This window comes from Pseudopipra pipra, chromosome 7 (genome assembly GCF_036250125.1).
Source record: "Pseudopipra pipra isolate bDixPip1 chromosome 7, bDixPip1.hap1, whole genome shotgun sequence".
Classification (NCBI taxonomy): Eukaryota; Metazoa; Chordata; class Aves; order Passeriformes; family Pipridae; genus Pseudopipra; species Pseudopipra pipra.
Window position 1 is genome coordinate 32,862,655 of NC_087555.1, and position 25,866 is coordinate 32,888,520.

The window sequence follows — 25,866 nt, forward strand, 5'->3', positions numbered from 1 at the left end:
CAAAGCACATAATTAAATACGAGACAAGTCTACAGATTCTCAAGCAGAGAAACAAGGAGAATGGCCAACCTGAGGCTTTGTACATTGTGCTACCATTGCCTCTTCAGTTCATGTGGTGCTCTCTTTCATTTACTTGAGCAACCCCAAAAGATAGATGAAGACCTTGATCTCAAATGTCGGGGCTAGCAGAAAGTAACATAACAGAGAGCTGTTTATTAAAATGTTACACCAGGTTTCAATTTAATGCTTTCCTTTGTAGCAGAGGATATAAAGAATCCTTAATGATTTATCTGAACTTTTAGTAATTTCCAAGTGTTTCTTATGTGTAACTGCAAAGAGCAACTAGGTCTTCTACCTCCAGCATTATATCAGGATTAGATGAATATGATTACTGATAATTGGGATTTTAGCCTTTCACCTCTGGATCAGTGTTTCAAACTCAGATCAGGTTGATATTAAATAAAAGTGATTTCTATCAGCTGGCTGCTCAGTGACTCTATGAAATAGTACAAGTTGGTAGTGGACAGGTGTCTATATGATTAAAATACACTTTGCAAGCACAGTTGGCACCCTGGAATTTTCTTATTATGAATCTATAATCTGCTCCCCCAGCTCATAAATGCAAAGTATTCAGCAACACTGAGATGTCATTTAAAAACAAGGAGAATACAGTGTTCTTTGTTAACCCCACAAACAAAGTACCTCTGTTTCTAGAGCAGTTTTGAATCCCTGGAAAAATGTTTTTGTGCACTGCAAAGATTATCATTCAGGCTACTAAAACTCATGAATTCTGAGTAAAATATCAACATTAAAAAATAAATAAAGACCTGGAGCCCTGTAGGTTATATCTCAAAATCTCACAGCCAGCACCAGGTATGGTGTTCAATGTGAAGAGAATATATATCCACACAACACCAACAAAGCACAGTCACACAGGATGTCCCACATATGCATGAATCTACATTAATGGAGTCAATATTCTCAGACATCCACATAGAGCTCAAGCATTTTTGGTGGCAAAAAATGCTAAAAGGATTTTGATAGGAGAAGGTATGCCCAATCTCACCATGAGGTGGTTTCTCTGACTAGGAATCAAGACAACAGTTTTATGTTTGAGTAGGGTTTGGGGGATGGGCAGAGGGAACAGCACAAAAATTATGGCTTTTGAATAACCAAGCCCATAATTCAAGCCTCAAGCCTTTAATTTGTTTCTCTTTAACCCATTCAGAGGTTTTGTCAGAGAAAGTGTGAGAAAATATTTTCCATTAGCTTTGCTTTCTTGTTGTACCAATTCTGAACAAAGCAGGGCAGAGCCCTTCAGGCTGATGCCTTATGGCAGATGCAGCTTCGTAGAACTGAGACATTCCAAGACCATCATGGAAATTTTTCTGGACTTGTCAATTACTGACATATGTGTCAGTGGAAGAGGTAAAGAAAACCTTATACAGAATCCAAACAACAGGGAAGGACACTTTAGTGTAAATCAATCCCCAGCAGTTTAGATACATGTGCAAGATGTTTCACCTCTCTGAAAAGAAACATTGTTTGGTCTGGCCTAGTTCAAGATGCTGTAAGATTTATAAGAACATAAAACAGTTGCTAAATTTGGCACTATTGTGCTGCAGGACAAGGACTACAGATCTACCTGAGAACAGAACCCTCAGCTAAACATGGAAACACAATTGAAATTAATTAGCTCAAGAGTAGAGTAACTTTAATTTTGTGAAAAAGTTAGAGAGACTAAGCACATTAAAAAAAACCCCAAGAGAATCCAAAGTTTTCTAATGGTCCTACTAGGAAAGTCCTACTAGAAATTTTCTCCTACTAGGAATTTTCTTCTTAAGTTGAATTTCTTGGCCACTAATTTCCTCTGCAAGTGGCAACTGAAATACAGGGACAAAACTAACTGATAGGCAACTCTCAGCACTTACCCCTCCAGTCTCCAATTTAAATGTCTTAAAATGAGTCTGTCTTTTACATACATTTCAGCTAGAATGGTTAAAAGGAAGAGGAAGAACAGGAACGTGTGCAATCAAAGCAAGTATTCATGCACCAAATTTTAACGTTTCTGTCTTGTTGTCTAGAAGAACAACTATAACCTGCCCAAACTGAACCACAACCCCAAAAAGTTAAAAACTGAAGACAGCCACTGTTAACAAATTTCAGATGCATGACACTCACCCAGAAAGACTTCGCAAATCAGCAATGAGAGGAAGAGAGAGCAAATCATGCAGAAACTATTTAATCAATGAGTAAAGACAATTATAACATCTGTTAATCTTTTGTGTAGGTTATAATTAGATGCTGCGGAGGAGCAGCCTTTAAGGGGGAGGCAGGGAATCCTTTAACATCTGCCAGAAGGGCAAACACTGTGCAATAAATGACTTTAAATGCAATCAGCAAAATGAGAGCTGAGCAGAGTTCACAAAAGGCCTGTATAAAAGATTGAGGATAACAAAATATTTTGCCAAAGGTCAACTCCTGCAGCACTAGAGCCTGAATAATGACTGTTAGTTTAGAGGCCGCATGAAAAACAAACGTGATTGTACCTCTGAAAAACAATTCTTTTCTCATTTGTGTCATTACAGCAAAAGCACATGCTGCTGCTGTATATCACGTCAGTTTAATGACTTATTAGTGCTCTATCTATCAACCTTGAACAATTTAGAATAAACAGGTAGATATGATGTATTTTAAAGACCAGAATTTAGTCTAATTAGGCTGACACAGAACTGTGTTGCACTGTAAAAGTGATGCGATTCTGATTTTAAATAATTAATCATTCAGTAGCTTCTAAGAGATCTAATTATTTACTGATTTTGCCCTTGAAAACAACCATATGCTTTAAGCTGTTCCTCACTGAAGATGTGAGTTCAAGAGGGAGTTATTTTATCCAGTTTAACACGGCCCTCTACTGGCAAAATAACCCCCCAAAATCTTACTGCTATGTACCATTTTGCCAGATCATTTCAGAGCAGCAGAGAAGACCCTACATTTTACAGCAGTTACATCAAATCTTAGAAGATAGAGAAGACAGAGAGCTTTAGGAATTTGCATAAATTAAGTCATCCCTTAATCTCTCTAGAATTCCCTTGATGAGAGCACTGCTTCCTTTTACCCACCAGATGCAGCTCTGGCCATCAACAGAGCACTGAAGAAACAAGCCAAGTGCTCATATCTAGAGGACTAAGTCATTTTAGAAGCAAATGCAGCCCTTTTACTTATGTCAGATTGTGTTGTATTCCTCAAGGAGTGACAGTGATTCCCAACAGGATTGATTCACTCATGTGATTTCAGTTTGCACAATTGGGTAATACTTAGTATAGGCGAAACAAGCATGTTTAGTCCAGCAGCAAAAAGAATACTGTTTGAAATACAAGTGCTAACCACCATGAAAAGCAACTTCCCTGCACAAGAATTCCTGCTTCCTTCTTTTCTCCACCATTACTGAAAATCCACAGCGGTGATTCAACACAACTTCAATCAAAGTGAAGTGAACAATGAATTTTGCCTCTGTTGTTGCATGTGGTAATTAACTCTTCCTATTTGCATTATGTCTGAGCAACAAAGACACAAAAGGATACGGTAAACTATTGAATTTAACAATTTAGATAACGATGAATTATAATAATCAATTAGCACTGTCAAAGAAAATAATTTGTGACATGCATTTGATTCTGTCCAGACCTATTGTGTGCACACACTATCCAAGGCTGCTTTGGCTCTGGAAAACAAATAGCATTGTCCTGTGAAAAGCTTATCAAACATGCAGTTTAGTAGTAGCATTTGTTCTTGCTGTATGTCAATACTAATAGACTATATTTCAGCAACATAATTTTTATCCATTGCTTTATAATCCAACCTGCTTTTCAGGGTCTACATCATTCATAGCCCATAGACAACATTACTGTTCATTTCCAGAAGCCATTGCTGCTGTACAAACCACGTTTATCTGATTCACCTGAATGCCAGGCAATGGAAGCATAAAAGATTTCCCACTGTTTTTCACATAATAGCTACCTAACTTTTCATCCTGAAAACATCATGACTAATTTATGTAACCATCAGGGAATACCTAATGTAATTCAGGTTTCTGCATGCTACACGAGCGGTATCAGTAGACAGTACAGAACAGAGTATTACAAGTGTTAATGGCTCATGTTCTATTTACATTGTACATTTATCCTGTTTCAGTAATAAAAATGCATATTACATGCTTTAACTTCTGAAGGTGTTCTGGCAGCTTTGGCATGGATTTTTCTTCAGCATAACTGCAATCCTGCCAGGAGCTGAACACGTGCAGAACCACACACGAGCTGCAGAGCATCCCGCCGCATTTGGCCCTGGCTGTGCTGTGCTAAGCTCCTCAGCCAGCTGAGCTTCCCTTTGGCACCTTTGTTCTGTGTCTTTTATCCCAACCCTCAGTCCCACTTGTCAGATGATGACAGGCTAGAGTCTGCACTTATTCCATTTCTTTTCAGATAGCGAGAAAGCCCAAAGAATTGACATTCTGTTGGCAATTGTCCCTTTTAATGCCACCCGAGAACGTTATCAGATTATATGCTGTATCCTTGGGCAGATTTCTCAGACCCAAGAAAAATCCAACCAGGGGATCCCTCTGCTGAAAAGTGAGTTCACTCTATATCCTAATTTGCTACATTGGTATATAAGAAAGAAAATGTAAATGTAAGAAGGGAAATTCAAAAGAGGAAAATTAGAATTGGATGCCCATGGGCTCATCAGGTTTTGAGAGTCTGCTTCTGTTTTTAAGGTAATTAGCTGAAGATTAGCTCTTGACTGAAGTGGAATTATACCCTACTGCTTTACATTTATTGAGGCAGAATTTCTACTTTTGTAAATCTAAGGCTTCAAACACTTATACACAATTTATGTACAAGCACACTGTGAGAGAAGCCCAAGAAGTTTTCTTAAAAAGTAGTAAAATTCACGTTTTTCAGACTAGTATTTGCACTTAAAAATAATCCAAGGAAGAAAGGCAAGTGGGAACTGAGGATTTTTTTAATCTCATTTTGTTCTAATAATTTTAAAGATTTTGTAGGCATTTGCCAATATTACCTGAATACGTTTCAAGTATAAATTATCAGTTCTCCACAGTAGATCATCATTATTGGCCACAAGGTGACAGAAGGAAGGAAAGTCTGGCTCATGGGAGTCAGCTTGATAGGAATCAAACTACCCAACCTTAAACCCATTTCTATCCCTAGGAAAGCTTCTATCACAATTCTCCATTCTTCACTCTTGCATTCTGTGAAAATTTCCAAGTTACAAAAAGGTCTTTTAAAGACCATATAAACATTTTGTTTATACCATTTCTGAAAAAGGAGGATGAACACCTAAGGAATAAAAATATGCTCTTCTTTAAGCACCTATTTAAAACCACAAAAGCCTTTGCCATTCACATGGCATTAATGCAGAGATAAGTTTAGGTTGGTTCCCCCAGCCCACCCCAACACCCCCAAAAGAACATGCTTCAGTTGCAAAGACAGAACAACAGTTCCTAAGTTGCACAGTATCTTGATGTGCCAAGCCACATTATAACATCTAAAAAGAAAAGATGGGCAGGTTCTGATCTGTTGTAGAAATAGGGTCACTTGAAGGGGCATCTGCAGTCATAACCACTCTAACTTTAATAGACGGCCCAAAAATCTGTTGCTATGTGGTACTGAGAGGCCTTGTAAACAAAGTCAGTAGCAAGCAAAGCAAACCAAAATCAGTAGTGCTGATAATTCAAGAAGAATCCTCCAATTCCTACTTGATTGATTCCTACTGACTTACCCTCATATACTTGCCAATCATAGTTTTCTGATTTCAATCTTCAGAAATGTGCTTTGTCTTCACAACGACAGACCATTAAATAGAGGTAAACAGTAATAAAAGAGTTCCTCATACAGAGTACTGTGATCAGGTTACTCCCTGGAAAAGCCACTACAACTGAAATTGCAGTAATTTAGAATGGGCTTCTGGTGAAGGATGAAATGAGAAGCAAGAGACCTGGGGGTTGTTACTAACTTTTGAAGTGGGTAAACTAGGTTTTAATAAACCACATCCATGGGTCATTTTACCCCTCTGTAAAACAGGAATAATTCCATGACAATTGCAGATAGTTGTCCTGAAAATTAGTTAATTGGTGGTCAGAAACAGAGTTGTGTCCCACTAACAGCAGGCAGCACAGAAACAGTATATTCACAGCAGTTACAGGATTTGTTTGATTTCTAACATAAACACTCTAAACAAAAATTACTGTTTCTCACATAATTGAAAATTCATTTTATCCAAAAGGCATCAGATTTCAAAGCACTGTATGATTCCTTCTTTAAAACTTATACACCTCCAGAACTTGAACAAGGGCTAAAGCTGAAAATTAGTAAAATTTTGCTTTAAAATACCTGCATAAGAAGCAAAAGGATTTTTAAAGAAAACTATGCTAAAAACTATACGAAATTTATACTAAAAATTCAATTTAATCTTGAATATTCAAATAAATATCATTAAATTATAAAAGAACAATCTTAAGACAGTCCGGGTTTTGTTCAGTTAATGACAGCACTCATGAGACTTTAAGAATCTTAAAGTTTCATCACTTAAATTAAGAGAGAGCCACTTCAGTGTAATCTCGTACAAACAAAAGCCAGAATGAAGTTTTCATTTGTCCTGAACCACAGTCAGATGCATGGCTGTAATTACTCCTAACAACTACATGCTTGCCGCTCTTTTAATTAAAGCAAAACTACAAATAGCAAAACTGACACACTCGTAGAGAAAATGAGCTTTACAGAGATGATAAAAACACCAAAACAGCAAAAGTCTTACTTGCAGCAGTTCAGTCAAAACATGCCAGCCCTGGAGAACTCAGAACCGTAAGAAGTCTTTGCAGTCCAGAAATTCTCTTGAGTTTATCCAGTGTTTATTTACCAAGCTTTAAAAGTCTGTGGTTAGAAGAACAGAGTTAGCTTTCTACACCCTCCACAGCACTGAAGTCCTTCGGTAACAGCAGACATGAAGTTTGCTGATAGTTGGGATTGCTGCTGCTATGTAGTTGCTCAGTACTTGTAAATACAAGCTCTGTGGACAAAGTCCCAAATGACATCACAGGCAGCTGCTTATTGTTGAGTCTTTATTAACCGACTGTCAAAAAAGAAAAGCGAGGAGGAGAGAAAAGCCCAAACTATCTTCCCTGCAGCACAATTTGCATCTTAGTAGGAGTTGCAGTGCTAAACTTCTGTTTACACAACTGATGTTTTCTTAAAATGAATAAACAGTGTTTGGAGGGAAAGCAGAAAAGTAAGAAAAACTTAAACAGCTTCACCATGCAAAGATCACAGGGAGAAAAAGAAAAAAATGCCAGTGGTGCCTTTTTCAGAATTTATCACTGAATTCTCCTGATTCTTTTTAATGTAAAAAAATGTTACTAGGGATGCAAACCTGCATGGATTTTAAAGCCCAGAGCAGAGGACTTCACTATGTTAAAATGAAAGTTTCAACTCATTCCTAATTTTCAAAGTTACAGAATTACAAACTGTGATCTTTGCAAGATTTTAAGACAGATCGACTTCAGTTACAATGTGTTTTGAAGAAAACTCACTTTCTAAAGATGAACAACAAAGTACAAACTTGTACTTTGTATATAAGTAAGCAAGAAACAGCATCACACATAGTTATTCACTAGGTGCTAAGGGTATAAATACTGACCTTTCCTTCTCAGAGCTCCAAAGTAACACTTTGGAGCTGAAAACATACTCAGTTCCCACCGAGGCACGGGGTACTCACTTGAGAACTTGTCCAGCTACTAATCTGAATCTCTGTCACTGAGAGTTCCTGCTGAAAGGGAGGAGCTGGGACTTTGTCTTGATTTCTCAGAAGTCAGTCCTTTCAAGTCAGAACTTCAAACGCTGGAAGAGCACCACCAAGGCTTGTGACAGACTGAGCTCTGCTATCTGTGCACGTTTCCACACGAAGAGGTTCAATATTGGAAACACCTGGCCACTCACATCTAAACACCCTAGACTGCATGTTCCATAAACAACAAAACAACCGAAACTTGAGCTCAGTGATGAGCTGAGGCCAAGTTTTCACTGTGGTTTTAATTGCTACACATAAAAGCATCAACCCAAATTCTGTCTGTATTTACAGAGAGAAAACCAATCTTGGGTCAGATCCTCAGCTGCTGTAAATCAGGCTAGATGCAATTACACACCTGAACAAGAGCAGTCAGCGCCAGCTGAAATCCTGCTTTTCCCTGCTAGAGTGCCATTAAAAACATTTGTGTGACCTTAATGACAGAGTGCCTGATTTTCATGGTGCTTGCCCTGAGTGGCAGCAATACCCTGCTGACACTGTGACGGCTGAGCTCGCTGGAACTGCTCATGTAGGCAATCGCTACCTCTGCCACTTGCTGCGTCTAAAACACAAGTTTGTACTTTTGATGGAGATCTGTTATAAATCCCCTACATTTATTCCTGTGGCTAATCAGCCTGTAGCACACAAGTAACACCACACTGTGTAACTGTGAGATATATTTACCACCCTGCCTCAAACAAACAGGGTTTTTTTCCTCTTCCACTGCACTCAGCGAGGTTTTATGTCTTGCTCATTAAGAGCTTACTAGTTTGATCCAGGAAGTCTTCAAAATACTTTGAAAGTGAAGTGGGCTATGGGAATAATAGGCACTAACATATAATTTTCAATAACACAGATTTTGAACCATCCAGATTTAGTTCCAGCTTCACGAGTGCCATTTAAGCAAACATGAACAAGACTATGTGCTCGCATATACAGCTCCGTAAGGCTTCATCTCATTCCAGCAGGAACAAGCCCTTAAGATCAGCATAAGAGTTAGATTTTGTTTAAACCTGATGATGACTTACAGTGTGTTTTCTCAGACCAAGGATAAGACTCATTTTTACACCATTAGAAGTATTTATAAAATTGCAAAACACCAGTTACGTTGAAGCTCTCTTGATAAGAAAACTGACTGGCTCCAAGACATCAATGCAGACACACATACACGTAGTAAAAAGAGTTTACAGTTATAAAATGAGAAAACTACAGTTTTAATTGAAAAAGCCAAGTGTTTAATGAAATAAAAAAGGACAAACCTTAAGGGAAACTGCAGCCTGCTCCCAGGAAGAAATTGTATTATTCAGCAAAATTTAGAATTTACTAAAGAATGTTAATGCATTTCTAAAGATAGTTAATGCATTTCCAGTCTAAGCACATCTGAGCACTTAGACCAGGATCAGGACAGTAGATATACTATTCAGATTTCCCTAGTCAGGCAGCACTGCAGAGGCAGTGACTTCAGTTGCCCGAAAGCAACTTTTTGGAGATTTACATCGAAGTTCTATCTCAGTCCTTTACAGAATTGGTGGTTATTGTAGAAATATATGTGCAGTGAAACAAGTACTGATATTTGTGGGTTTGACCAGCAAGTTATTCTTCCCCATAGGAGGATTGCCATGTGGGTGGACAACCGATTCTGCATTCTTCAAATTACAGCCTTTATTAAGGGAGTGGCCATTAGATCACCCTGTCAGTGCACTTATCCATCTAATTTCTATTCTAAGTCATCATAATATATAGCTGCTGGCTGTGCAGATACAACTTATTTTTGGCAGGAATGTCGTGGATTTTGTTAGAACAAAATTAACCACAGAATTCAATCCATGACTAGCTACAGGTTGAGTGAAAAGATAAAGAAGTTGAAGTAATGAGCTGCAGTAGTTGCTCCTGGGCTGATGTGCAGTAGGGTGAACTGATTCATGTATCCAAGGAAATAACTCACCTTCATACTGCCTCATTTTTGATGAGCAGACTGGTAAGATGAGACATAACAAACTGATTGAAATACACATAGATATTAGTAAAGCTTGTCAATTAACCTCTTGCAGTACAGCCAGGATCTGTTAAAAACCCCATGTCTCATAATAACACAAAATCCATACTATCTTCAGGTTCACTGTCCACATTTGGTTTTAGTTTGTTATCTACTTAGAAAGTTCCTCCTCCTTGAAGAAGGTTCTGATCTTTCCAGAAAATGCAATAAGTGGATGGCATCGAGTCACCTCGACTGCACAACACCTTTTCTGAAGCATTGCAGAAGTCCCTGCAGTTCTGATGTGCTTGTTTACTTCTTACCAGCACAAGTGCAGAAAATGGCTTGGACCCAGGTGCCTTGAGGTTCACGCTCTCATTACAGACCCATAAAGCTGTGGCATGAGGTGATCGGCCTCACAGCCAGACTAGGGAGGTGGTAAGACCTAAGAGTATTTTCCCTGAGGGATGTCCAACTGTGCTGCTAGTCCAGTGTGGTTCAGTACAGCCTCCAACAGCAAGCCCAGAGGCCATTCTTTTACCCTCTGATACTACTCCTGGGGCAAGGATAGACAGGCTGACAGACTGAAAAGCAGTTCAGTCTAGAAGGACAAAATTGTAGGGCATTAAAATCCCAACAGACTGGAATATAATATAAAATCCTAAACTGTTCCATTTTTATCCCACAGTAAATACTCAGATCACTGGAGGGCAAGTTTAAAAAACAGTAAAATAAACTGTAGGCTGCAGAATTTGCCCTCCTTGGAGTTACATATGGTTAGAAGTCTTGAGCTGATTCCCAAAATATCACAGAAATTTCTCCTGAATGACACCAGGGTAATGAAGAGCAAAATGTTCTTTGAAAATTACTATTATTCTCACTTTTACCAATACGGTTAAGCATGTCTTACAAAACATTTACCTACAAGCATGTGAGCTCGTCACAAGTTAACACAGTAAACACTTTTCTGGGGTAGCTGGCAGAGATGATAAAATTGAACCAAATAAGTTGAAATATGTAGAGAGAATAAAAGAAAGAGTGTGGGAGTGGCACATGGATCTCCTCAGATACTCACTGTCAAAAACAGGCCTTCAGTTGTAGCCATTTGATCAGGCTGGCAAGCTTTTGATCACAGAGATAGTTTGGGTTTTAACCTTACTGGGTGATTTTTTCAAGGCTTTTTACCTCCCCTGCATTTCAAGAGTAGGGAAAAGGTGTTAAGCAAAGGTAGGTTTTACCACTGGAACAAACAATAGCTCTCTCCTCTGTCACAATTTATGAATTTAGGCTTCGGCAAAATCAGTAAATTATGTATAACAACAATAACTGTGTTCTAATCGTCCCTTGTGCTACATACAGGGTTGAGGATATCATCAGTCTGGTTTGTACTTTCCAGCTGTGCTCTCAGTGCCTGGCCCTGCTGCGCTCCCCTCTCCAAGAGCTTCCAGACAGCTTTCTGTAGTGACCTGTCTCCTCCCCAATTCTTCTCATGATATTCTCTCTCCTGGAAGAGGACCTTAATACAGAAACATATACTTCAACTCACATCCTACACTATGGGAAATCCTATCCTTAAGTGTCAGGATGAAGCCTTGATACCCTATTCTGGCACATAAGAAAAAGAAAGGCTAAAATGAAATGTTTAATCCAGCCTTTTCAGATGAGCTAAGAACTAAAATAGGCATATATGATTGTTCCTGCTATAGCAGTGATTTGCAATCAATTTCTAAATCTTTTTCAGTTCCATAATTTTTGCTTCAGTAGAATTCTATGAAAAGCATTCATTGGAAAAAATTGATGGAATGTCTTTAAAGGACATTGGCTTTCACTACAAATTGCTTCATTGTAAAATACAATATTAAGCAAATCATAAGAAGTTTGCTTTGAGCGTAGCCACTTGAAGCTGGAAGAGGTAGGCAGAAGCTGGATTTTTGACTTACAAGAGAACTCAGAAATAGTATAAATGTGATTACAAAACTTAAGTACATAGGACTGGCTGTCATTAGGTCCATGAGTTAAGCCATTATCCCTTCTTTGCCCTTCCTATTGTTTCTGGAATCAAGCAATTGATTCAGCCACCAGTGACCTTATCCAGAATTAATTGAAATCAATGGCATTAGTGTATTCTGGAGCAGGCCCAAAACCAATGCATGTTCAAGGGCTTTTGTATATCCTTAATCACACAAGTAAGCCTCTGCAAATTTAGATTCCAATGGATTCAATCATTAAATCAGTTATGCAGTGTTTAACTTTACATATGGACAGTGATTTCCTGCTGGATATTGAAAGCAGCTCTAGTAACAGGAGAAGGCCATTTCCATAATCTATTTGTGATAAAAGCATGTATTTCTACAGGTGTCAGTGTTCCAGCAGGGCTGGCACCTAATGAGAAGGCTGACTAATTTGCACTCTCCTCCTGCCTCCTCGGACATGTCGCTGTGTGTCAGAAAGCAGAGGTATCAGCTTGTGAAACACACATTCCTCTGATGCAAGCATCTGGCTTCTTGGCAGCCAAGTCGTGACAGGTTCTGCAGCAGCTGTGATGGCTCCATGCTCTTTCAGATGGTTAAATAGTCTTGTTTTTCAGCCTAGCTGTTTGTTTTCCTGCTGCACTGCTGGATGAAAGCCCACTCGCCCTTTTAATCAATAAGCTGGCCGTTGGGTTGAAGCAATTGGTTACATTTTTGTACATGTCAGAGCACAGATTCTTGGCCAGAGACTGCCAGCTCTACAGCCCTGTGCTCTTGACTCCATGCTTAACCTTGTTCTGCTCCGTCCTGACACTTTTACACACCAAAGAGAGGATCATCTTCCCAAGCTGAGAGCAAGCACTAGAATAGCTTTCTTCAGCTCTCAGTCATAGGATTTCATGGATTTCACAGCTCCTGCTTTTTTACAGGAGATGGTAATCAGATCAAAGAGAGCAAATAAGGAATACAATTTATTTATTTCAGATGGCTTTATAAACTGTCCTCCCATGTGCACACACCAGATGGAGATAAGAATCTGGCTGGGAGTTTTAGCTTTACGTTGTGTAGCTCAGAGGTAACAGCACATCAAATTATTAAGAGAAAAAATTCTTCAGAGAAGATTACACAAATCTGAAGTAACTTTTATTTAAATTTGTCTTTAAACATATTATGAAAATCTACAATATAGCGAGCAGTTCCAAGTAGCTCCCTCAAACAAATGAGCACATGGCACTACCAACACCAAATGTGATAACACAGTATTAAAAAGAGATATTCTCACAGGGATACCACAAAAATCAAAAGCTGTCATCTGCCTCTCAGCCATTTGTAAGCCATATCCACCTTTTCACTCTAAATGATAATCTGTGTCTCTCCTCCCTTTTCCCCATGTGTTGCTGCTCATGGAGGAAAAATAAGTAATGAACTGACTTGGCCAGGCTACATTTTCCCTTGCCAGGCTTTTACTCTTTGCTCTTGTACTTGCCATATGAAGCTTTTTTGGTGGGGTGAAACTACTGTTATTTCTACATTTGCCAGAATAGAGAAACTGAACAAACAGGCCAATTCCTGCCCTTGTTGCAGAGAGCTTGATGAGGGAGCAAACCTTCCCTGCCATTTACCTTCACGTGCTCCACTGATCCCTTGATGAGGACCCAGTAACAGCCTGGTCAGTCCTGCCATCCACTGTTTACCAAAGCACACACACACACACACACACTGTTAATCAGTTCCCACATGGAGCTCTGGTCACTGGCCAAATTGACACCTGAGGAAACAACACATCAGTGCCACCACGGGTTCCAACCACTCCAGGTCACACGTATCCACAGCGACCAGAATCGGTGCTCAGCACCATCCTTTCCAAAAGGCTGTAAGAAAACAACAATCCAAAACGAGTTTGAGATCTGTTAGTATCATTTAAAGTTCTCTTTGGGTCTTTCCGTTCCATCTTCAAAGCAGTATGGGTAAGAACCACTCCCAGCATATGACTTATTAAATTAAGAGCTGCAACAACATGCCTTTTTTAATACCATATAATTCCATATTGTGACATACAATATAAGTTGATAAAAAGACTCTCATTTTACCAAATGACTATTATCAACAACAGTCTATCTGAAGTGCATTGCCAGTGTTCTGGTCTCCTAACACCCCTAAAATCCACAGAAAGTTGATCCATGTCACAGGTAAAATGTTTCAAGGGTTAAGCAGCTTGCTTAAAGCCCAAGAGGAGCTACCAACAGACTCAAGTCTAGGAATAACTGCTCCCAGCACTGCCAGTGGAGCCCTGGACAATACCATGTAGTCTTACACAAAAGTGCTTCAGTGCAAGTCCTCAGGCTTCCTGTCCTCTTGAAAAATCCTGAGTTGTTGTAGAAAATGGTTATAAACTGTACACACACCAGGATTTCAATAATATGCCACGATTACTTTAAATCTGTGAAATACAACAACTCATAACACGTACCTACACACTTTCCAGGGAAGGAGACCAAAGTTTCTCTTTACAAAAAGGATGATGAAAAAACACAAAATTGTTTTTGTGAGGAGAAAGGTTTCTTAGTCTTACTGCAAGAAAAAAGCCTCTATTCTGTTTCTCAGGATAGAAAAGGGCAGGTATATCAAACAGAAGCTGTGCTGGCTTACCACACTCCCTTCTCCACTACTGTGCTGAAGATTTTATTGCATGCTGTAAAGAGAGGGAAAACTCATCTTGTAGTCATATAAACACAGTGAACAACACTGAATAAGTATCAATTACTTTTGCAAGTTTCAGTGATAGCCTCAACCCCTGGGGATAATTTCAAATGGTATGATAAAGACTTCAGTTAGATTAAAACATCAAAAGCAAACTAGCATTCAAAACTAAACAATTCTGTCTCAGCTATGGAAGTTACAATAAATTTTCTGAACTGGCAGATTTCCCTCCTAGCTGTTCAGCTGTTCCTTTCCCATAGGTAAAACAAGTCAATCTGTTTGAGAAGACAATTTGCCACCCAGCTTACTTAATGCCACACATTAAAATAAAGTTACTGAATAATTTTGTTGTCAAAGAGCTGTTTTAATGGGAATCCATGGTTAAAAGAAACAACCACAATAGAGGAATACAATCAGATGGTGTTGACTTCCATGTGAATTAGAACTAAGTAAAATCACTTTTGATCTCATTTTACACAGAACTTTTCTCAAGTCCTTCAACAGATCCCTGCATATATGTCATTCACTGTTTACTTTAATCCCATGATCCAAATTTGGCTCAGTGATGTTAGTATAAACACAAACATGTCTAACAGAAAAGAGTAGGCCTGTGATAAATTTTTATGCATCTGGAATTAAACATGATAAATTCCTGTAACATACTAGCAAGTCAATGTAGCTTCATTTTCCATTCCTTTTGTGCCAACATATGTGACTGTGGAAAGTGCATGGAAGTGCAGAAGCCAGGTGCTTGGTGTATTCACACAGTGCTATGAAATGACTTTCAGAGATGTTTGAGGCAGCTTTGAATAAGTTTCTGGTTCTGAGAAGCAACTTGGCCAAGTTAGTTCCCTGCGTGGAGCACAGCACAGAAAATACCCTCGGCAGGGGCCTATGGGAGTGTGCTACAGTCCTGCCCCAGCCCAGACAGCAGGTTCAGAGCCAGCTCAGGTATCTCCACATGACACTGCCCTATGACCACAGAAGTATGAAAAGTGTCCATTCTGCTTTCAAAAAGAGAAAGCTGGGAAATACTTTATCTTCACAGCGTAAGTCACAACCCAAAAAGGCTTTCTTAGTCATGGTGTGAGCTCTATTTGATTCATCCTACAACAACATTCTTAACTGAAAGAATAAAAGCAGCTCTGAGGTTGAGTACCAACTTTGAAACAGTCTGTGGGAAGATGAAGTAAGGCTCGCCCTTGCTTTTTGATCAAATGAAGGGCTAAGGCTCAGGCCAGTTCACTGCCTTACACCTGCAAAAGATCAAGAAACTCAAGTGCAAACTGACCAGCACTGCTGGGCTCTGCTCCATGTTCCCTTGATTTCAAACACAACCTTAACAATTCCAATGAACAACTCAACCTGCTTTCAAAGGCTGAGTGCTGTACACTTAGCTTTCATACACTCAAGGATATATATGTTAATGAAAAGGATTAGCTATCACTAGCCAGAACCATTTGCTTAGGATATTTGGAAAATCTTGACAATATGAAGCCTTTGCAATTTTAACACAGATATGCTCACTCTATTTTATGCTCTGCTGAACAACTTGGATCAAGTTTTTTGTGTTGACCTAGAGGTCAGTCGTGGCAGACACCTGGAATAGCCTCCCTGACGTCTGCCTTGCCCTGTTGCTGCTTCCTTATGGCTCCGACTTTACCGATACAGCAGTTCCCAGCATGTAGAAATGTATCTTGCTCTGTATGAGTGGGTGTTATCAGTTAGCATTGTTTATGTGATGCCACAGGTAAACGGACAAAGTCTAAGAATTTTAAATAAGGTCCACTGTGCTCATTGTCTCCATTTCCTTTCAGAGCTCTTCCAAACATCCCAGAAGCTTGGACAAGAATAATTTCTACAGTGCTTCAACTTTGGCAGATGTCTTTAAACAGATGGAAATTATTGTTATGCAGCCTTAGGACATAGCAGGATCTCTTTTTGTTTCTGTAATGAGGCCCAATTAATATCTAGGACTTTCTGCCACTCAAAGGATTTCAGAATATCAGGATTTCAGCCAGAACTGTAATGCTGGTGTGTGCTTTCATGACACAATCTAACTGTAATTATCTAAACCAATATCAACATAATTAATGATAGTCATTCTTATTGTATAGAAAACTTGGGTATTTCACAGTATTCAAAGAATACCTACTATAAAAGACTTTTTTGTTCCCATTGCAGTGTCAGCATTACATCTTAGAGTAGTTACAAATTAGAGTAATTTTATTGAGCTAGACAGTCTTTGGACTGGTGTCCATGAAAGTTTTGCTGCAAAATAAGACAGGACAGTATAGTTGTAACTCTGTGCAACCTTACCACGCAGAGGGCATTAGAAATATCTGCACAGAGAACTGGTGTAGAATAGCTATTTTTTAGCAATTTGCTGCTAATTTTGCAGTAACTTTTCCATGTAGACAAAATCCTAAAACCAGGTTTCTGTTTTTAGGGCTTATACACTTCGGAACCTTTTACATAAAATGATACCAATGAAAAACTGTATTTATAAAATATTCACAGATTAATACCTAATTATAGCTTATTCATCTAGCAGGACCTCCAGGGTTACCGCTACCCCTGAAAAAGTCAGTTTATGAGTGCATGAAATGCCTGCAGCAATTTTTGAACTTTGTCTTGGTCATTACAAGTTTGCTCTGAATATTTAACAATCCTGGGTAAATGATGACACTTTACAGTTCATCTTTTTTTTTTCTCCACCTGCAGCATTAGGAACCCCCTGAATTAAATCTCAGCATCTTTGCTGAAGCCAATAGGACTATTAACTAACTGTAGTTTCCAGCTGCTATCTAACATATCTGAACATTTCCACCAAACTCAGCACCCTGGACATCATACTTGAGACAGATTAAGACTGAATTAGATCACCCAGATGCATTACAAAAGAGAAATTTACAACCAGGACTAAACCAAACCAATGTTACTAAAATATAGTGGAAATTAATGTAAATGAGCTTGGTATTTTCTTTCCTCTCATCCCCTCCTCTCCTCAGAAATATCCAATGGCCAGATAGTTGGCAAGACAAACAGTAAATGCCACTCTAACTTAATAGGGGCTATGTACCAGAAATCGTAAATATAATGACAGGAGTTGGTTTAATATTACATGTTATGATTTTAAAAATATATTTAATTAATACTGTCAGAAACTGTACTAAAAATAGGTTATTGAGTTGCATTTTTTCTACATGACAGATAAATGTAGGAATGCAGCATTCTCAAGGAACTGTTTGTACTAGGCACCGTATTTCCTCTCCACCCAGCAGAACTTCCAGAAGAATCATGTGAATTTTGCAAATATATCAAGGAGAGAATAGACACCACAGGCTGTAAAAACTAGAAGATCATAGACATGCAAGTATATGCAGGTGCTATAAGCAAACTACATTTTCTTCCTGCCAAAAAGGCCTCTCTAATCTTCAAGTTAGTGAAAATGTCCTCATTACTCCAATATTTTCCCTGCAGCCACAACAATTTTTAAATACATACGCAGCCATTTGATTTTATCCGTCTAGAATGACAAACTCAGCAAGTGACAGTGTCCATCAAGTGCCTTGAAGGTTACATACGTTTTATATATATCTTGCAAATTAGTCTACATATTCAGACTCTGTATAGTCATTAAAATCCTACCATCACTTTTCAAGAAAGAGAAGGAAGAATGTTGAATTTAGCTATTCCTATAGCCCTGACTCTGGCATCATTCTCCCTCAGTTGATCAGAGAGTTAAACCATATGGGGACATTAAATGTCTTCAGCTCACTGCTCCACCAAATCATCTCCATAGAGCTGGTTTAGTTCAGAAATGTTTGGTGTCAGGAGCTGAAACCACAGTTGCTCATTATCCAAGCAGCTGCCTCATATGTGCTGGAGTGGGGCTGTCTGACACCAAGTCACTCAAGCCAACACAATTTTAATTCAGCTAAAATAATGGTATCATCAGGCCTTATACACTTACAAGAGTGTCCCTGCTTCCACAGGGAATAGCAGCATTTGGTGCTATGAATTAGAAAACCAGTTGTCCCAAACAATGCCAAAGCAGAGGCAAAAAAGCTCAGCTCCCATGATGACTCCCTCCTGGCCTAGCTGGGTAGCAGGTAGCACTTGGTTCTCCAGAAAATGCCAAGAAGCCACTTCAAAATGCTCAATATCACATCTTCTAACTATGAAGTATTCATTTGCTATGAGCACCTATAAAAACAGTTGCCCTTAAGTTGGCATATTCTGGAAGTATTTTTGAGGGAAACAACAAAAGTGCCGGAAGAAAGGCAGCAGCAGAGACACTTCTTAGAGACAGATGTTCACCTGCAGTATCTTCCATCTGAGTTTGTGTGAGTGCTCCAGCCCTCTAACCCGCCATCCCAGCTGCATACTGACAGCAATCCTTCCTTTCTGGCTGGGAATTGCACAACAACCAACTGTCTGCACCTCACCACTACACTTACTCCTTGCTCTAGAATTTAAGCTTTAATTAAAAGTTTCTACACCTTATGCCTGCAAGGAAGATTTATCAAAACAGAAGCAGAACATAAACCTTCAACCTATATAAAGCCGGAGACAAGAGCTCAGAAATTCTGTTTTTCTTCTTAGCACAACACTGAAAAGAAATAACAGCATTTCCTAGAGGCAGCTTCACTGAGAATACAATCTTTTTAATGAATATTAAAGTGCAGTTCTTGGGGGTTTTTTGCCACCCTTCCCAAAGCAACCTAAAAGATGTTTTCCTTCAGTCCTATGGTTTTCCCCTCAACAATCCAAAATGGAAACCTATAATTTTCAGCTATTGAAAACATATTCAAAAACAACATATTAATGGACTACAATAAATTGAACTAAACAACAGTATTATAGATTTATTTAGCAGAGCTTCTCAGAGGGCATGTATTGACACATTTGCTTAGACAAAAAAAAAGTTCCTTCCAAAGAAACTTAAGCTGCAACTGAGAGTTGCAGAAAATACTGCAAGACATCAGGGCTGGGCAAGGCCCCCACAGGGGTACAGCTCTTGCCTCACAAGACTCTGCTGTAATGAACAAGATAAAGCTATTAAACTTTCCTCATACAAAAATCAAATTTATCATCTATACTAAACCAAGTGTACTGACATTGCAACCCCACCAATACCCACAGAAGAGGGTTATCATAGGCAACTCTTTTTGCACAGATTGGCCTTTAAAGTCTCGGACACTGTACACTGTCACAAATCTGTCCAATATTTACAGCTTCCAATCACTCATCTAATTACTATACAAGTGCCTTCATGGGATTATATGAATAAAAAGAGGAAAACAAGTGGGAATCCAGTGTATCATCACCTCTCCTCCCTTATCTGAATGCCAGAGATTGCCCCTTACTCTCACTTCTCTTTCCTCATTCCTGCTCATGCATGAATGATAACATCCAGCAGACATACTCCTGGGAAGAATGGAACTTCCTCCACCATAGAAGTGCTACATTGGTAAAATGCTTCAAGGTGCTAAGTATCCTTATAACACACAGGTTTCCAGTTCAAGAGATAGGTAAGCCCTCTGCCTCCACAGCACTCAGTGCCCATACTAGTGCTAGAAGGAAGAATTAGGCTCAGCTCTACCTACATACTATGCCAGAGACAAAAAGGCAAAAAAAAAACAACCCAGTGGTCTTCACTCCTTTCAGTGTAAATACATTTTCTAATCTCGTGTTCCCAATCACACATTCACGGGCTGGTTGTGTGCAGGGTCTAATAAATCCTGAGCCAGTTCAAAACTAACATGCACTGCTAAAAGATCAGTCTATGGAAGGTTTGGACAAGTGGGAACAACTTCAGTTTGTTGTTAGGGCAGTGCTTTGTTGCATATACAGACCTGAACAGCTCTGGAACCAAGGCTGGTACAAAGATGGGAATTCAACTTAAACATGAGGAAGCTCTTCCCTTTGCTACCAGCACTTACTCACGTAGCTGCTGTCAAAGAATGCCTCTCACCTGAATTTTGTCAAGACACAAAAATAAATTACCATATGAGTCACCATTTCTAGCTTTCTTACTGAACGAGAGCACACACAAAAATTTTACAAACCACTTTGTGCAATACAGTTTCAAGTATGTTGCCAAAGACCTAAATTATTAAAAAACCCACAGGCCCAGGTGATGCTGCATGGCAGGGAAATGTTTGTGTTTTGAGCTCTACCAATTCTACTCATCAAGATACACTGTAACCACTGAGCACCTCAGGAGATTAAAGAGTTAATAAAAACACATGAAACTGCACAATTACATAAAGTATAATCTGTCACTCAGATGTTGGAAATAGACTATGAAGATGCCAGTATAAGTGCATGTACTTATATCCAGAGAACACTTTAAACAGTTGACCACGATTTATACATGCTGCAGCTGTCACACACACTATTTCTGACATTCAAGAGCCTATGCATGCTTACAGTGGAAGAAATTTCTAGTTATTTGCCATTTTGTAGATCTGTAAATCACATAAATGCTCATATTATTACCATTTGCTCTGACAGTTTGCATCAACAGACCATCTTGGAAGAATTACAGTGATGAATTATTGACAGTATCTCACATAGCTGGAAAACATTTATTTGAAATGCTGTGATACAGAACCTGCCTCTTTCCAGTCTTGAGATCGACCCTAATGTAAACTACAGCATACAAGAGATCAAAAAATATATAGTCTGGCTCTTAAATTGCAATCTCATTTTTATCATTCGATAGTTCCCATAAAGATTGTTTATTATTGATGTGAAATGCTGGAACCAAAATATCCTGTAGCTGGAAGCTGGAAGTCTCAGTAACTGAGTCAGAGTGACTCTTTTGGCCTCCTCTCAATATGCTTTATTTCTTCTATTGAATAAACAAACAATCCCATTCTGCAATGACAACATAAGCCAGGATTTTACCATACTGTTTTGACAGATGTTGTCAGGGACTGATTATAAAAATCTGTATACCTAGTAGATATTTGCTTCAGTGATGTTCCATTATGTAACTGAACTACACCAAGAATAAACTAATGTCATAGGAAGCTGCACTAGTGAAAAGCCTCTGCCTATGGAAATTAAACTGCAAAACAACTTTTCCAACTGCAGCAAAATCTATTTTTATGGGAACTAGAGGTAAAAATATGTTGTTTGTTACATAGACCTAATATTGCACAGAAGACAACGATGGACCAGTTACCAAAACACCTCAGTGTTTGGTTCAGGCAACTTGCAGGGAAAGATCAGGTCCTTTTCCAAAGGTCTCAATACTCCAAAGCCCCCAGAGAGAACAGCCAGACTAACCTGCAGCTGACTGCTACTTAGCTTAGTACATTCAGTCAGCATTTAGTCTATTAATTAAGTTTCTGAGCTCTGTTTTTACAGGTAGGTGGAAAATGCATCAAAGCTGGTGGGATTGAATTACAAACAATTATTTTAATGTTTTTCTGGGTTTTGTGTTGCAGGAGGGTTGGGAGAGGATGCTGTTTCACTGGCCACACCCATGCCTTATTTCAAAAAACAATAAATAAAAATAGACTGAATCCTCACTCCAATTACACACAGAACTGTGAAACAGAATGATTTTCTATTAGCAGGTGTTAATGTGCCTTTTGTAACTGCTAAAAGGAAGCCCTAGACACTGCAACATCACGGGGTGTCCTTTTGAACGTTACTTTTCAGATCTGTAGCTCCCACTGGCCCTGACATTTACTACTTAGATAGGAAATCATAAAGTGAGCACCAAGAGGACAATATTCTTTTGAAGCTGAGGGAAAATGGGGGGACATCACAGTGAGGGTATTTGGACCAGCAGGTTTGCATATCCAGAGGGTGTTTTTGCAAGCCCAGGTGATTAATAATTCTGGGAATTAAAAAGCTGTAGCTATGTACGACTGACAAAAGAGATATTACATCATTTTGTCTGTGCAGAATGAAGATCTACACAATTCATATAAAAAAGTGTATTTCCTCAGTATTTCTCCAGATTCTGCATAGCCACAGGAACACATCTGCATGTACGTACGCATACACACTATAGGTAGGGTTGAAAGAATAAGTATAGATAAAAGGGTATCAACACCACACTACACATTTACGACAACTGAATCCTTGTGTGGTTGGTTGGAGGAATATCCCAACATGACATGAGCCAAAAGGTCTAAAAACTTCCAGTGATCAAAAGTTTTCACTACTCTATCTAATAAAATATTTTCTTCAGTGAAAAAAAGAGATATATTTTTTAATTAGCTGTGGAAATGTATCAATTGATGGCTTTTCTTCAGTTGTTTGTCCTCAGGTGTGCTAAGCAAGCCCAAACCTGAGAATTTTGCAATTTTGTAATTTAGAAGTAACTTTAAATGAAACCTGCAAGTGAAAAAAAAAGGTTTAATTCTTCACCATTGTGAAGAAAAGCTGAAATATATTCATGCAATTCAGAGCAGTTAGCATCCAGAAGGTAAAGTGGGAATTAGGATACCTTAGTCTTTCCAAGGCTATAGGCCTAAGTGACTTGGGCTTTATTGAATATCAAGGACAAGACCCAAAGACCATTTTAAAACCTGTAAAATTTTCCCATAATTTACATTACTATTAGACTGATTTGACAGAAATCTTGTGAAAAGTGAAAACAATCTTCTCAGTTAACGTGTGTCTTTTCTTAAAACTTTTACTTTCTTCATACTAAATATATATAAAGAGCATTTTTTTCAGTAAACACAGCAACACAAAGCTGAAAGCAGTCCAGCTTCCTGGGAAGGATTATAAACTGCCTGTCACCCCTCTGTGCCCTAAGTCATTCTTTCCATGAACAGTATTATGTAAGAAATTACAAAGGGGCCCTATTTAGATGACCTCCTTTTTTATTTCATATTCTAATTGCCTCGGTAAAAAGAACATGTTTTCTCAGCGGAAATTTTAGGAATAGCACTGGGCAAGACAAGCACTCAGTAACACTTTGCACATCCACTCTGACCTCTCTTGACACCACAGATCCTTTTCCAATTTCTAAAAGTTTCCAAGAGGAAGCAAAGGGAGTCATCTCTGTCTATCTGATGTCTCAGTGACATTTCACTGAGATGATAGTTCACTGGGATTTGCACATCTAAAACTCCCTCCAGGGAAGCTGGTGAAAACTATCAGTCTAACCTACTTTCAGGATTCCGTGGAGTAATTCTGTTTCAAGTGCCAGCGGCCACTGATATGGATGGAGAGATGCAAGGGAGTGCAAAGGCACCTCGGCCCTGTAGGGCTTGGTGAGGCCTAAAAGCCACTCAGAAAAATGAAACATCCCCATGAAGTTATTTAAAATTGAGATTTGATTCCAGGAAAAAAGCAAATTCTTTGGGGGACAATATTATTGAACTAACACAAAACCAAAAACTATGACAAATATGCCTACAGAGGAGAAAAAGCAAAACTCGTATTAAAAAAAAAAAAAACCACAACAAACAAATTTGAAAAAACACATCCATTCTCCAATATATTTGAAATCACTTATGCTTCCAGCTAAAAAAGTGTCATTGTGAGAGATACGTGATGACACTCACAATATTTCTAGGTATAGGTTACATTAGATATTTGGAAAAACCAGAGTCAGGCTAAATCTGTCTCTGTTACCTCAGTTCCAGATCTGGGTCACGAGTACTTCACCCAAAGTTTGGCTGAGTGATTGCAGCTCAAAAGGTGTCAGCCTTGCTACCGTCAGACCCTTCAGCTTTACATAACACAGCACAATATATTCTATGCATTAAGCTGAGTTGCACCTCTCCCTCTCCTTCTCCTTCACGCACTTCTCAAGCCATATGGGATGAACAGTCCCCTCAAATTCACTTACATTACATCTTGACTAATAGGGCTGACTGCAGGGCTGCAGGAAAATGCCATTTCCCTCCGGCTCTGGGAGCTCTTACAGCCAGCACTGCCCACCAGCTATGCCTGGTATGCAGCTGAGGCATGGCCACAGGAGCCAAGCTTGGGAATAACCACAAGTTACAACAACAAATGATGTGCAAGTCCATGCACAAAGAGGAAGACTTCACACAGCTGCTGTTCTTATGATCTCCCTAGGAAAGGGTAAGGCACTGTGCCCTGCTGCTGCTTCTTGGCCAGTAAAACCAAGGTGTGGGCTTTGCCTCGCAGAAGTCTAGGAAGGCTTCCAGAAATCTGAATCCTCGTTCTGTGGGAAGACAACTCTTCAGGCACTACAAATATAAAGCAAAAAAGTGCTGTTGGCTACAACTACTGCAATCTAATTGTTCCAAATAAGAGATATTGCAACTGTATATTTGTAATATTTCCAGGCTGTCAATTCTAGAAAAAGTTATGCTTAGTTTAATCTATACAGCTGATGCCTCTTCCATTAAAATTTTCTGTCCTTTATACACAGAGCGCTACAGATTTATTTCACATCCATATTATGTTATTCTTATAAATTTGTCATCTGAAATTATTTTAGGCATAAAATTTACAAAATTATTTTAGTAAGAAGGCTTATTGTAGAAGAATAACAGATTTGAATGCTGAAACCACTTGGTCTAATCATTTATGGAGGTAAATAAATGTTATGAAACTTCATGGAGAAACTATTATCCAAATTACTGAACGACAACAGAAAAGCCTTTATTATGTTCCAGGAATGCATTTCTGGCAGAGAAAACAACATTTGTATACAATGTCTTTTTATAGATTAGTCAGGGGAAAAAATGCCTGCATTGATGTACTGCAAACTGTGGGGATTTTTCTTCTTTCCTGAAGAATTACAAGTGACATCAGCTTTCAAAATATCTGAGAAGAGAATACACTTTGTTAAAAGAATTCCAGTTTTTTTACTCTGCTAAATTGTGTACTGAGACAAACTTTCCCATTGTTTATTGTTTGCCAGGTTGTGGCTCTGGTGTAAAGAAAAAGTGCTTTGAGCTGTCAAATATTTCTCCTGAATAATTATTTTATCGTTTTCTCTTGAACAAAGCGGTAAAATGACCTTACTGAGATCTGCAACAGCATTTGCTATGGGCTTGAAGCCTTCACCCCCAGTGCATAAAATAAAACTCTGAGGTCTCAGCAGACTGTTCTCAGGATAGTTATCCCTGGATCATGATGGTTCAAGCAATCCTCTTCTATGATCAAAAATGTTGCATAAAAAACTAAGCAGTAATTAAAGGGGTTCTGCAGAGGAAAACAGCTTACAAGATTTTCCCCAGGGTGGTAAGCAAAATACAGAGTGTAGAGGGGAAAAAGAAAGAGCCAATGTGGCAGGATTTTATGGTAAATCTCTAGGTAATTCTGCTTGTTCTTCCCTTCATCACTCTATAACACGCAAAGTTTTGGACCACACTACTGAAGCTCTCTGATCCATCAAACAAATCT

At 38.8% G+C, this 25,866-nt stretch overlaps 1 protein-coding gene across 8 annotated transcripts in view; it reads right to left on the reverse strand.

Annotated features, from left to right (window-relative positions):
• Positions 1 to 25,866, reverse strand: part of NCKAP5 (NCK associated protein 5) — a 395,107-nt gene that overhangs the window by 362,219 nt on the left and 7,022 nt on the right. For 3 of the 8 annotated variants that reach the window (XM_064661547.1, XM_064661548.1, XM_064661541.1), the window contains exon 1: positions 6,832 to 7,118. The exons of 2 other annotated variants lie outside the window; for them this stretch is intronic. The gene's annotated coding sequence lies outside the window, so the exon portion shown is untranslated. Of the gene's footprint in view, positions 1 to 5,796; positions 5,860 to 6,831; positions 7,132 to 7,788; positions 7,911 to 25,866 lie in introns of those variants that run through there. 3 more of the 8 variants (XM_064661543.1, XM_064661546.1, XM_064661550.1) reach the window with 3 other exon arrangements.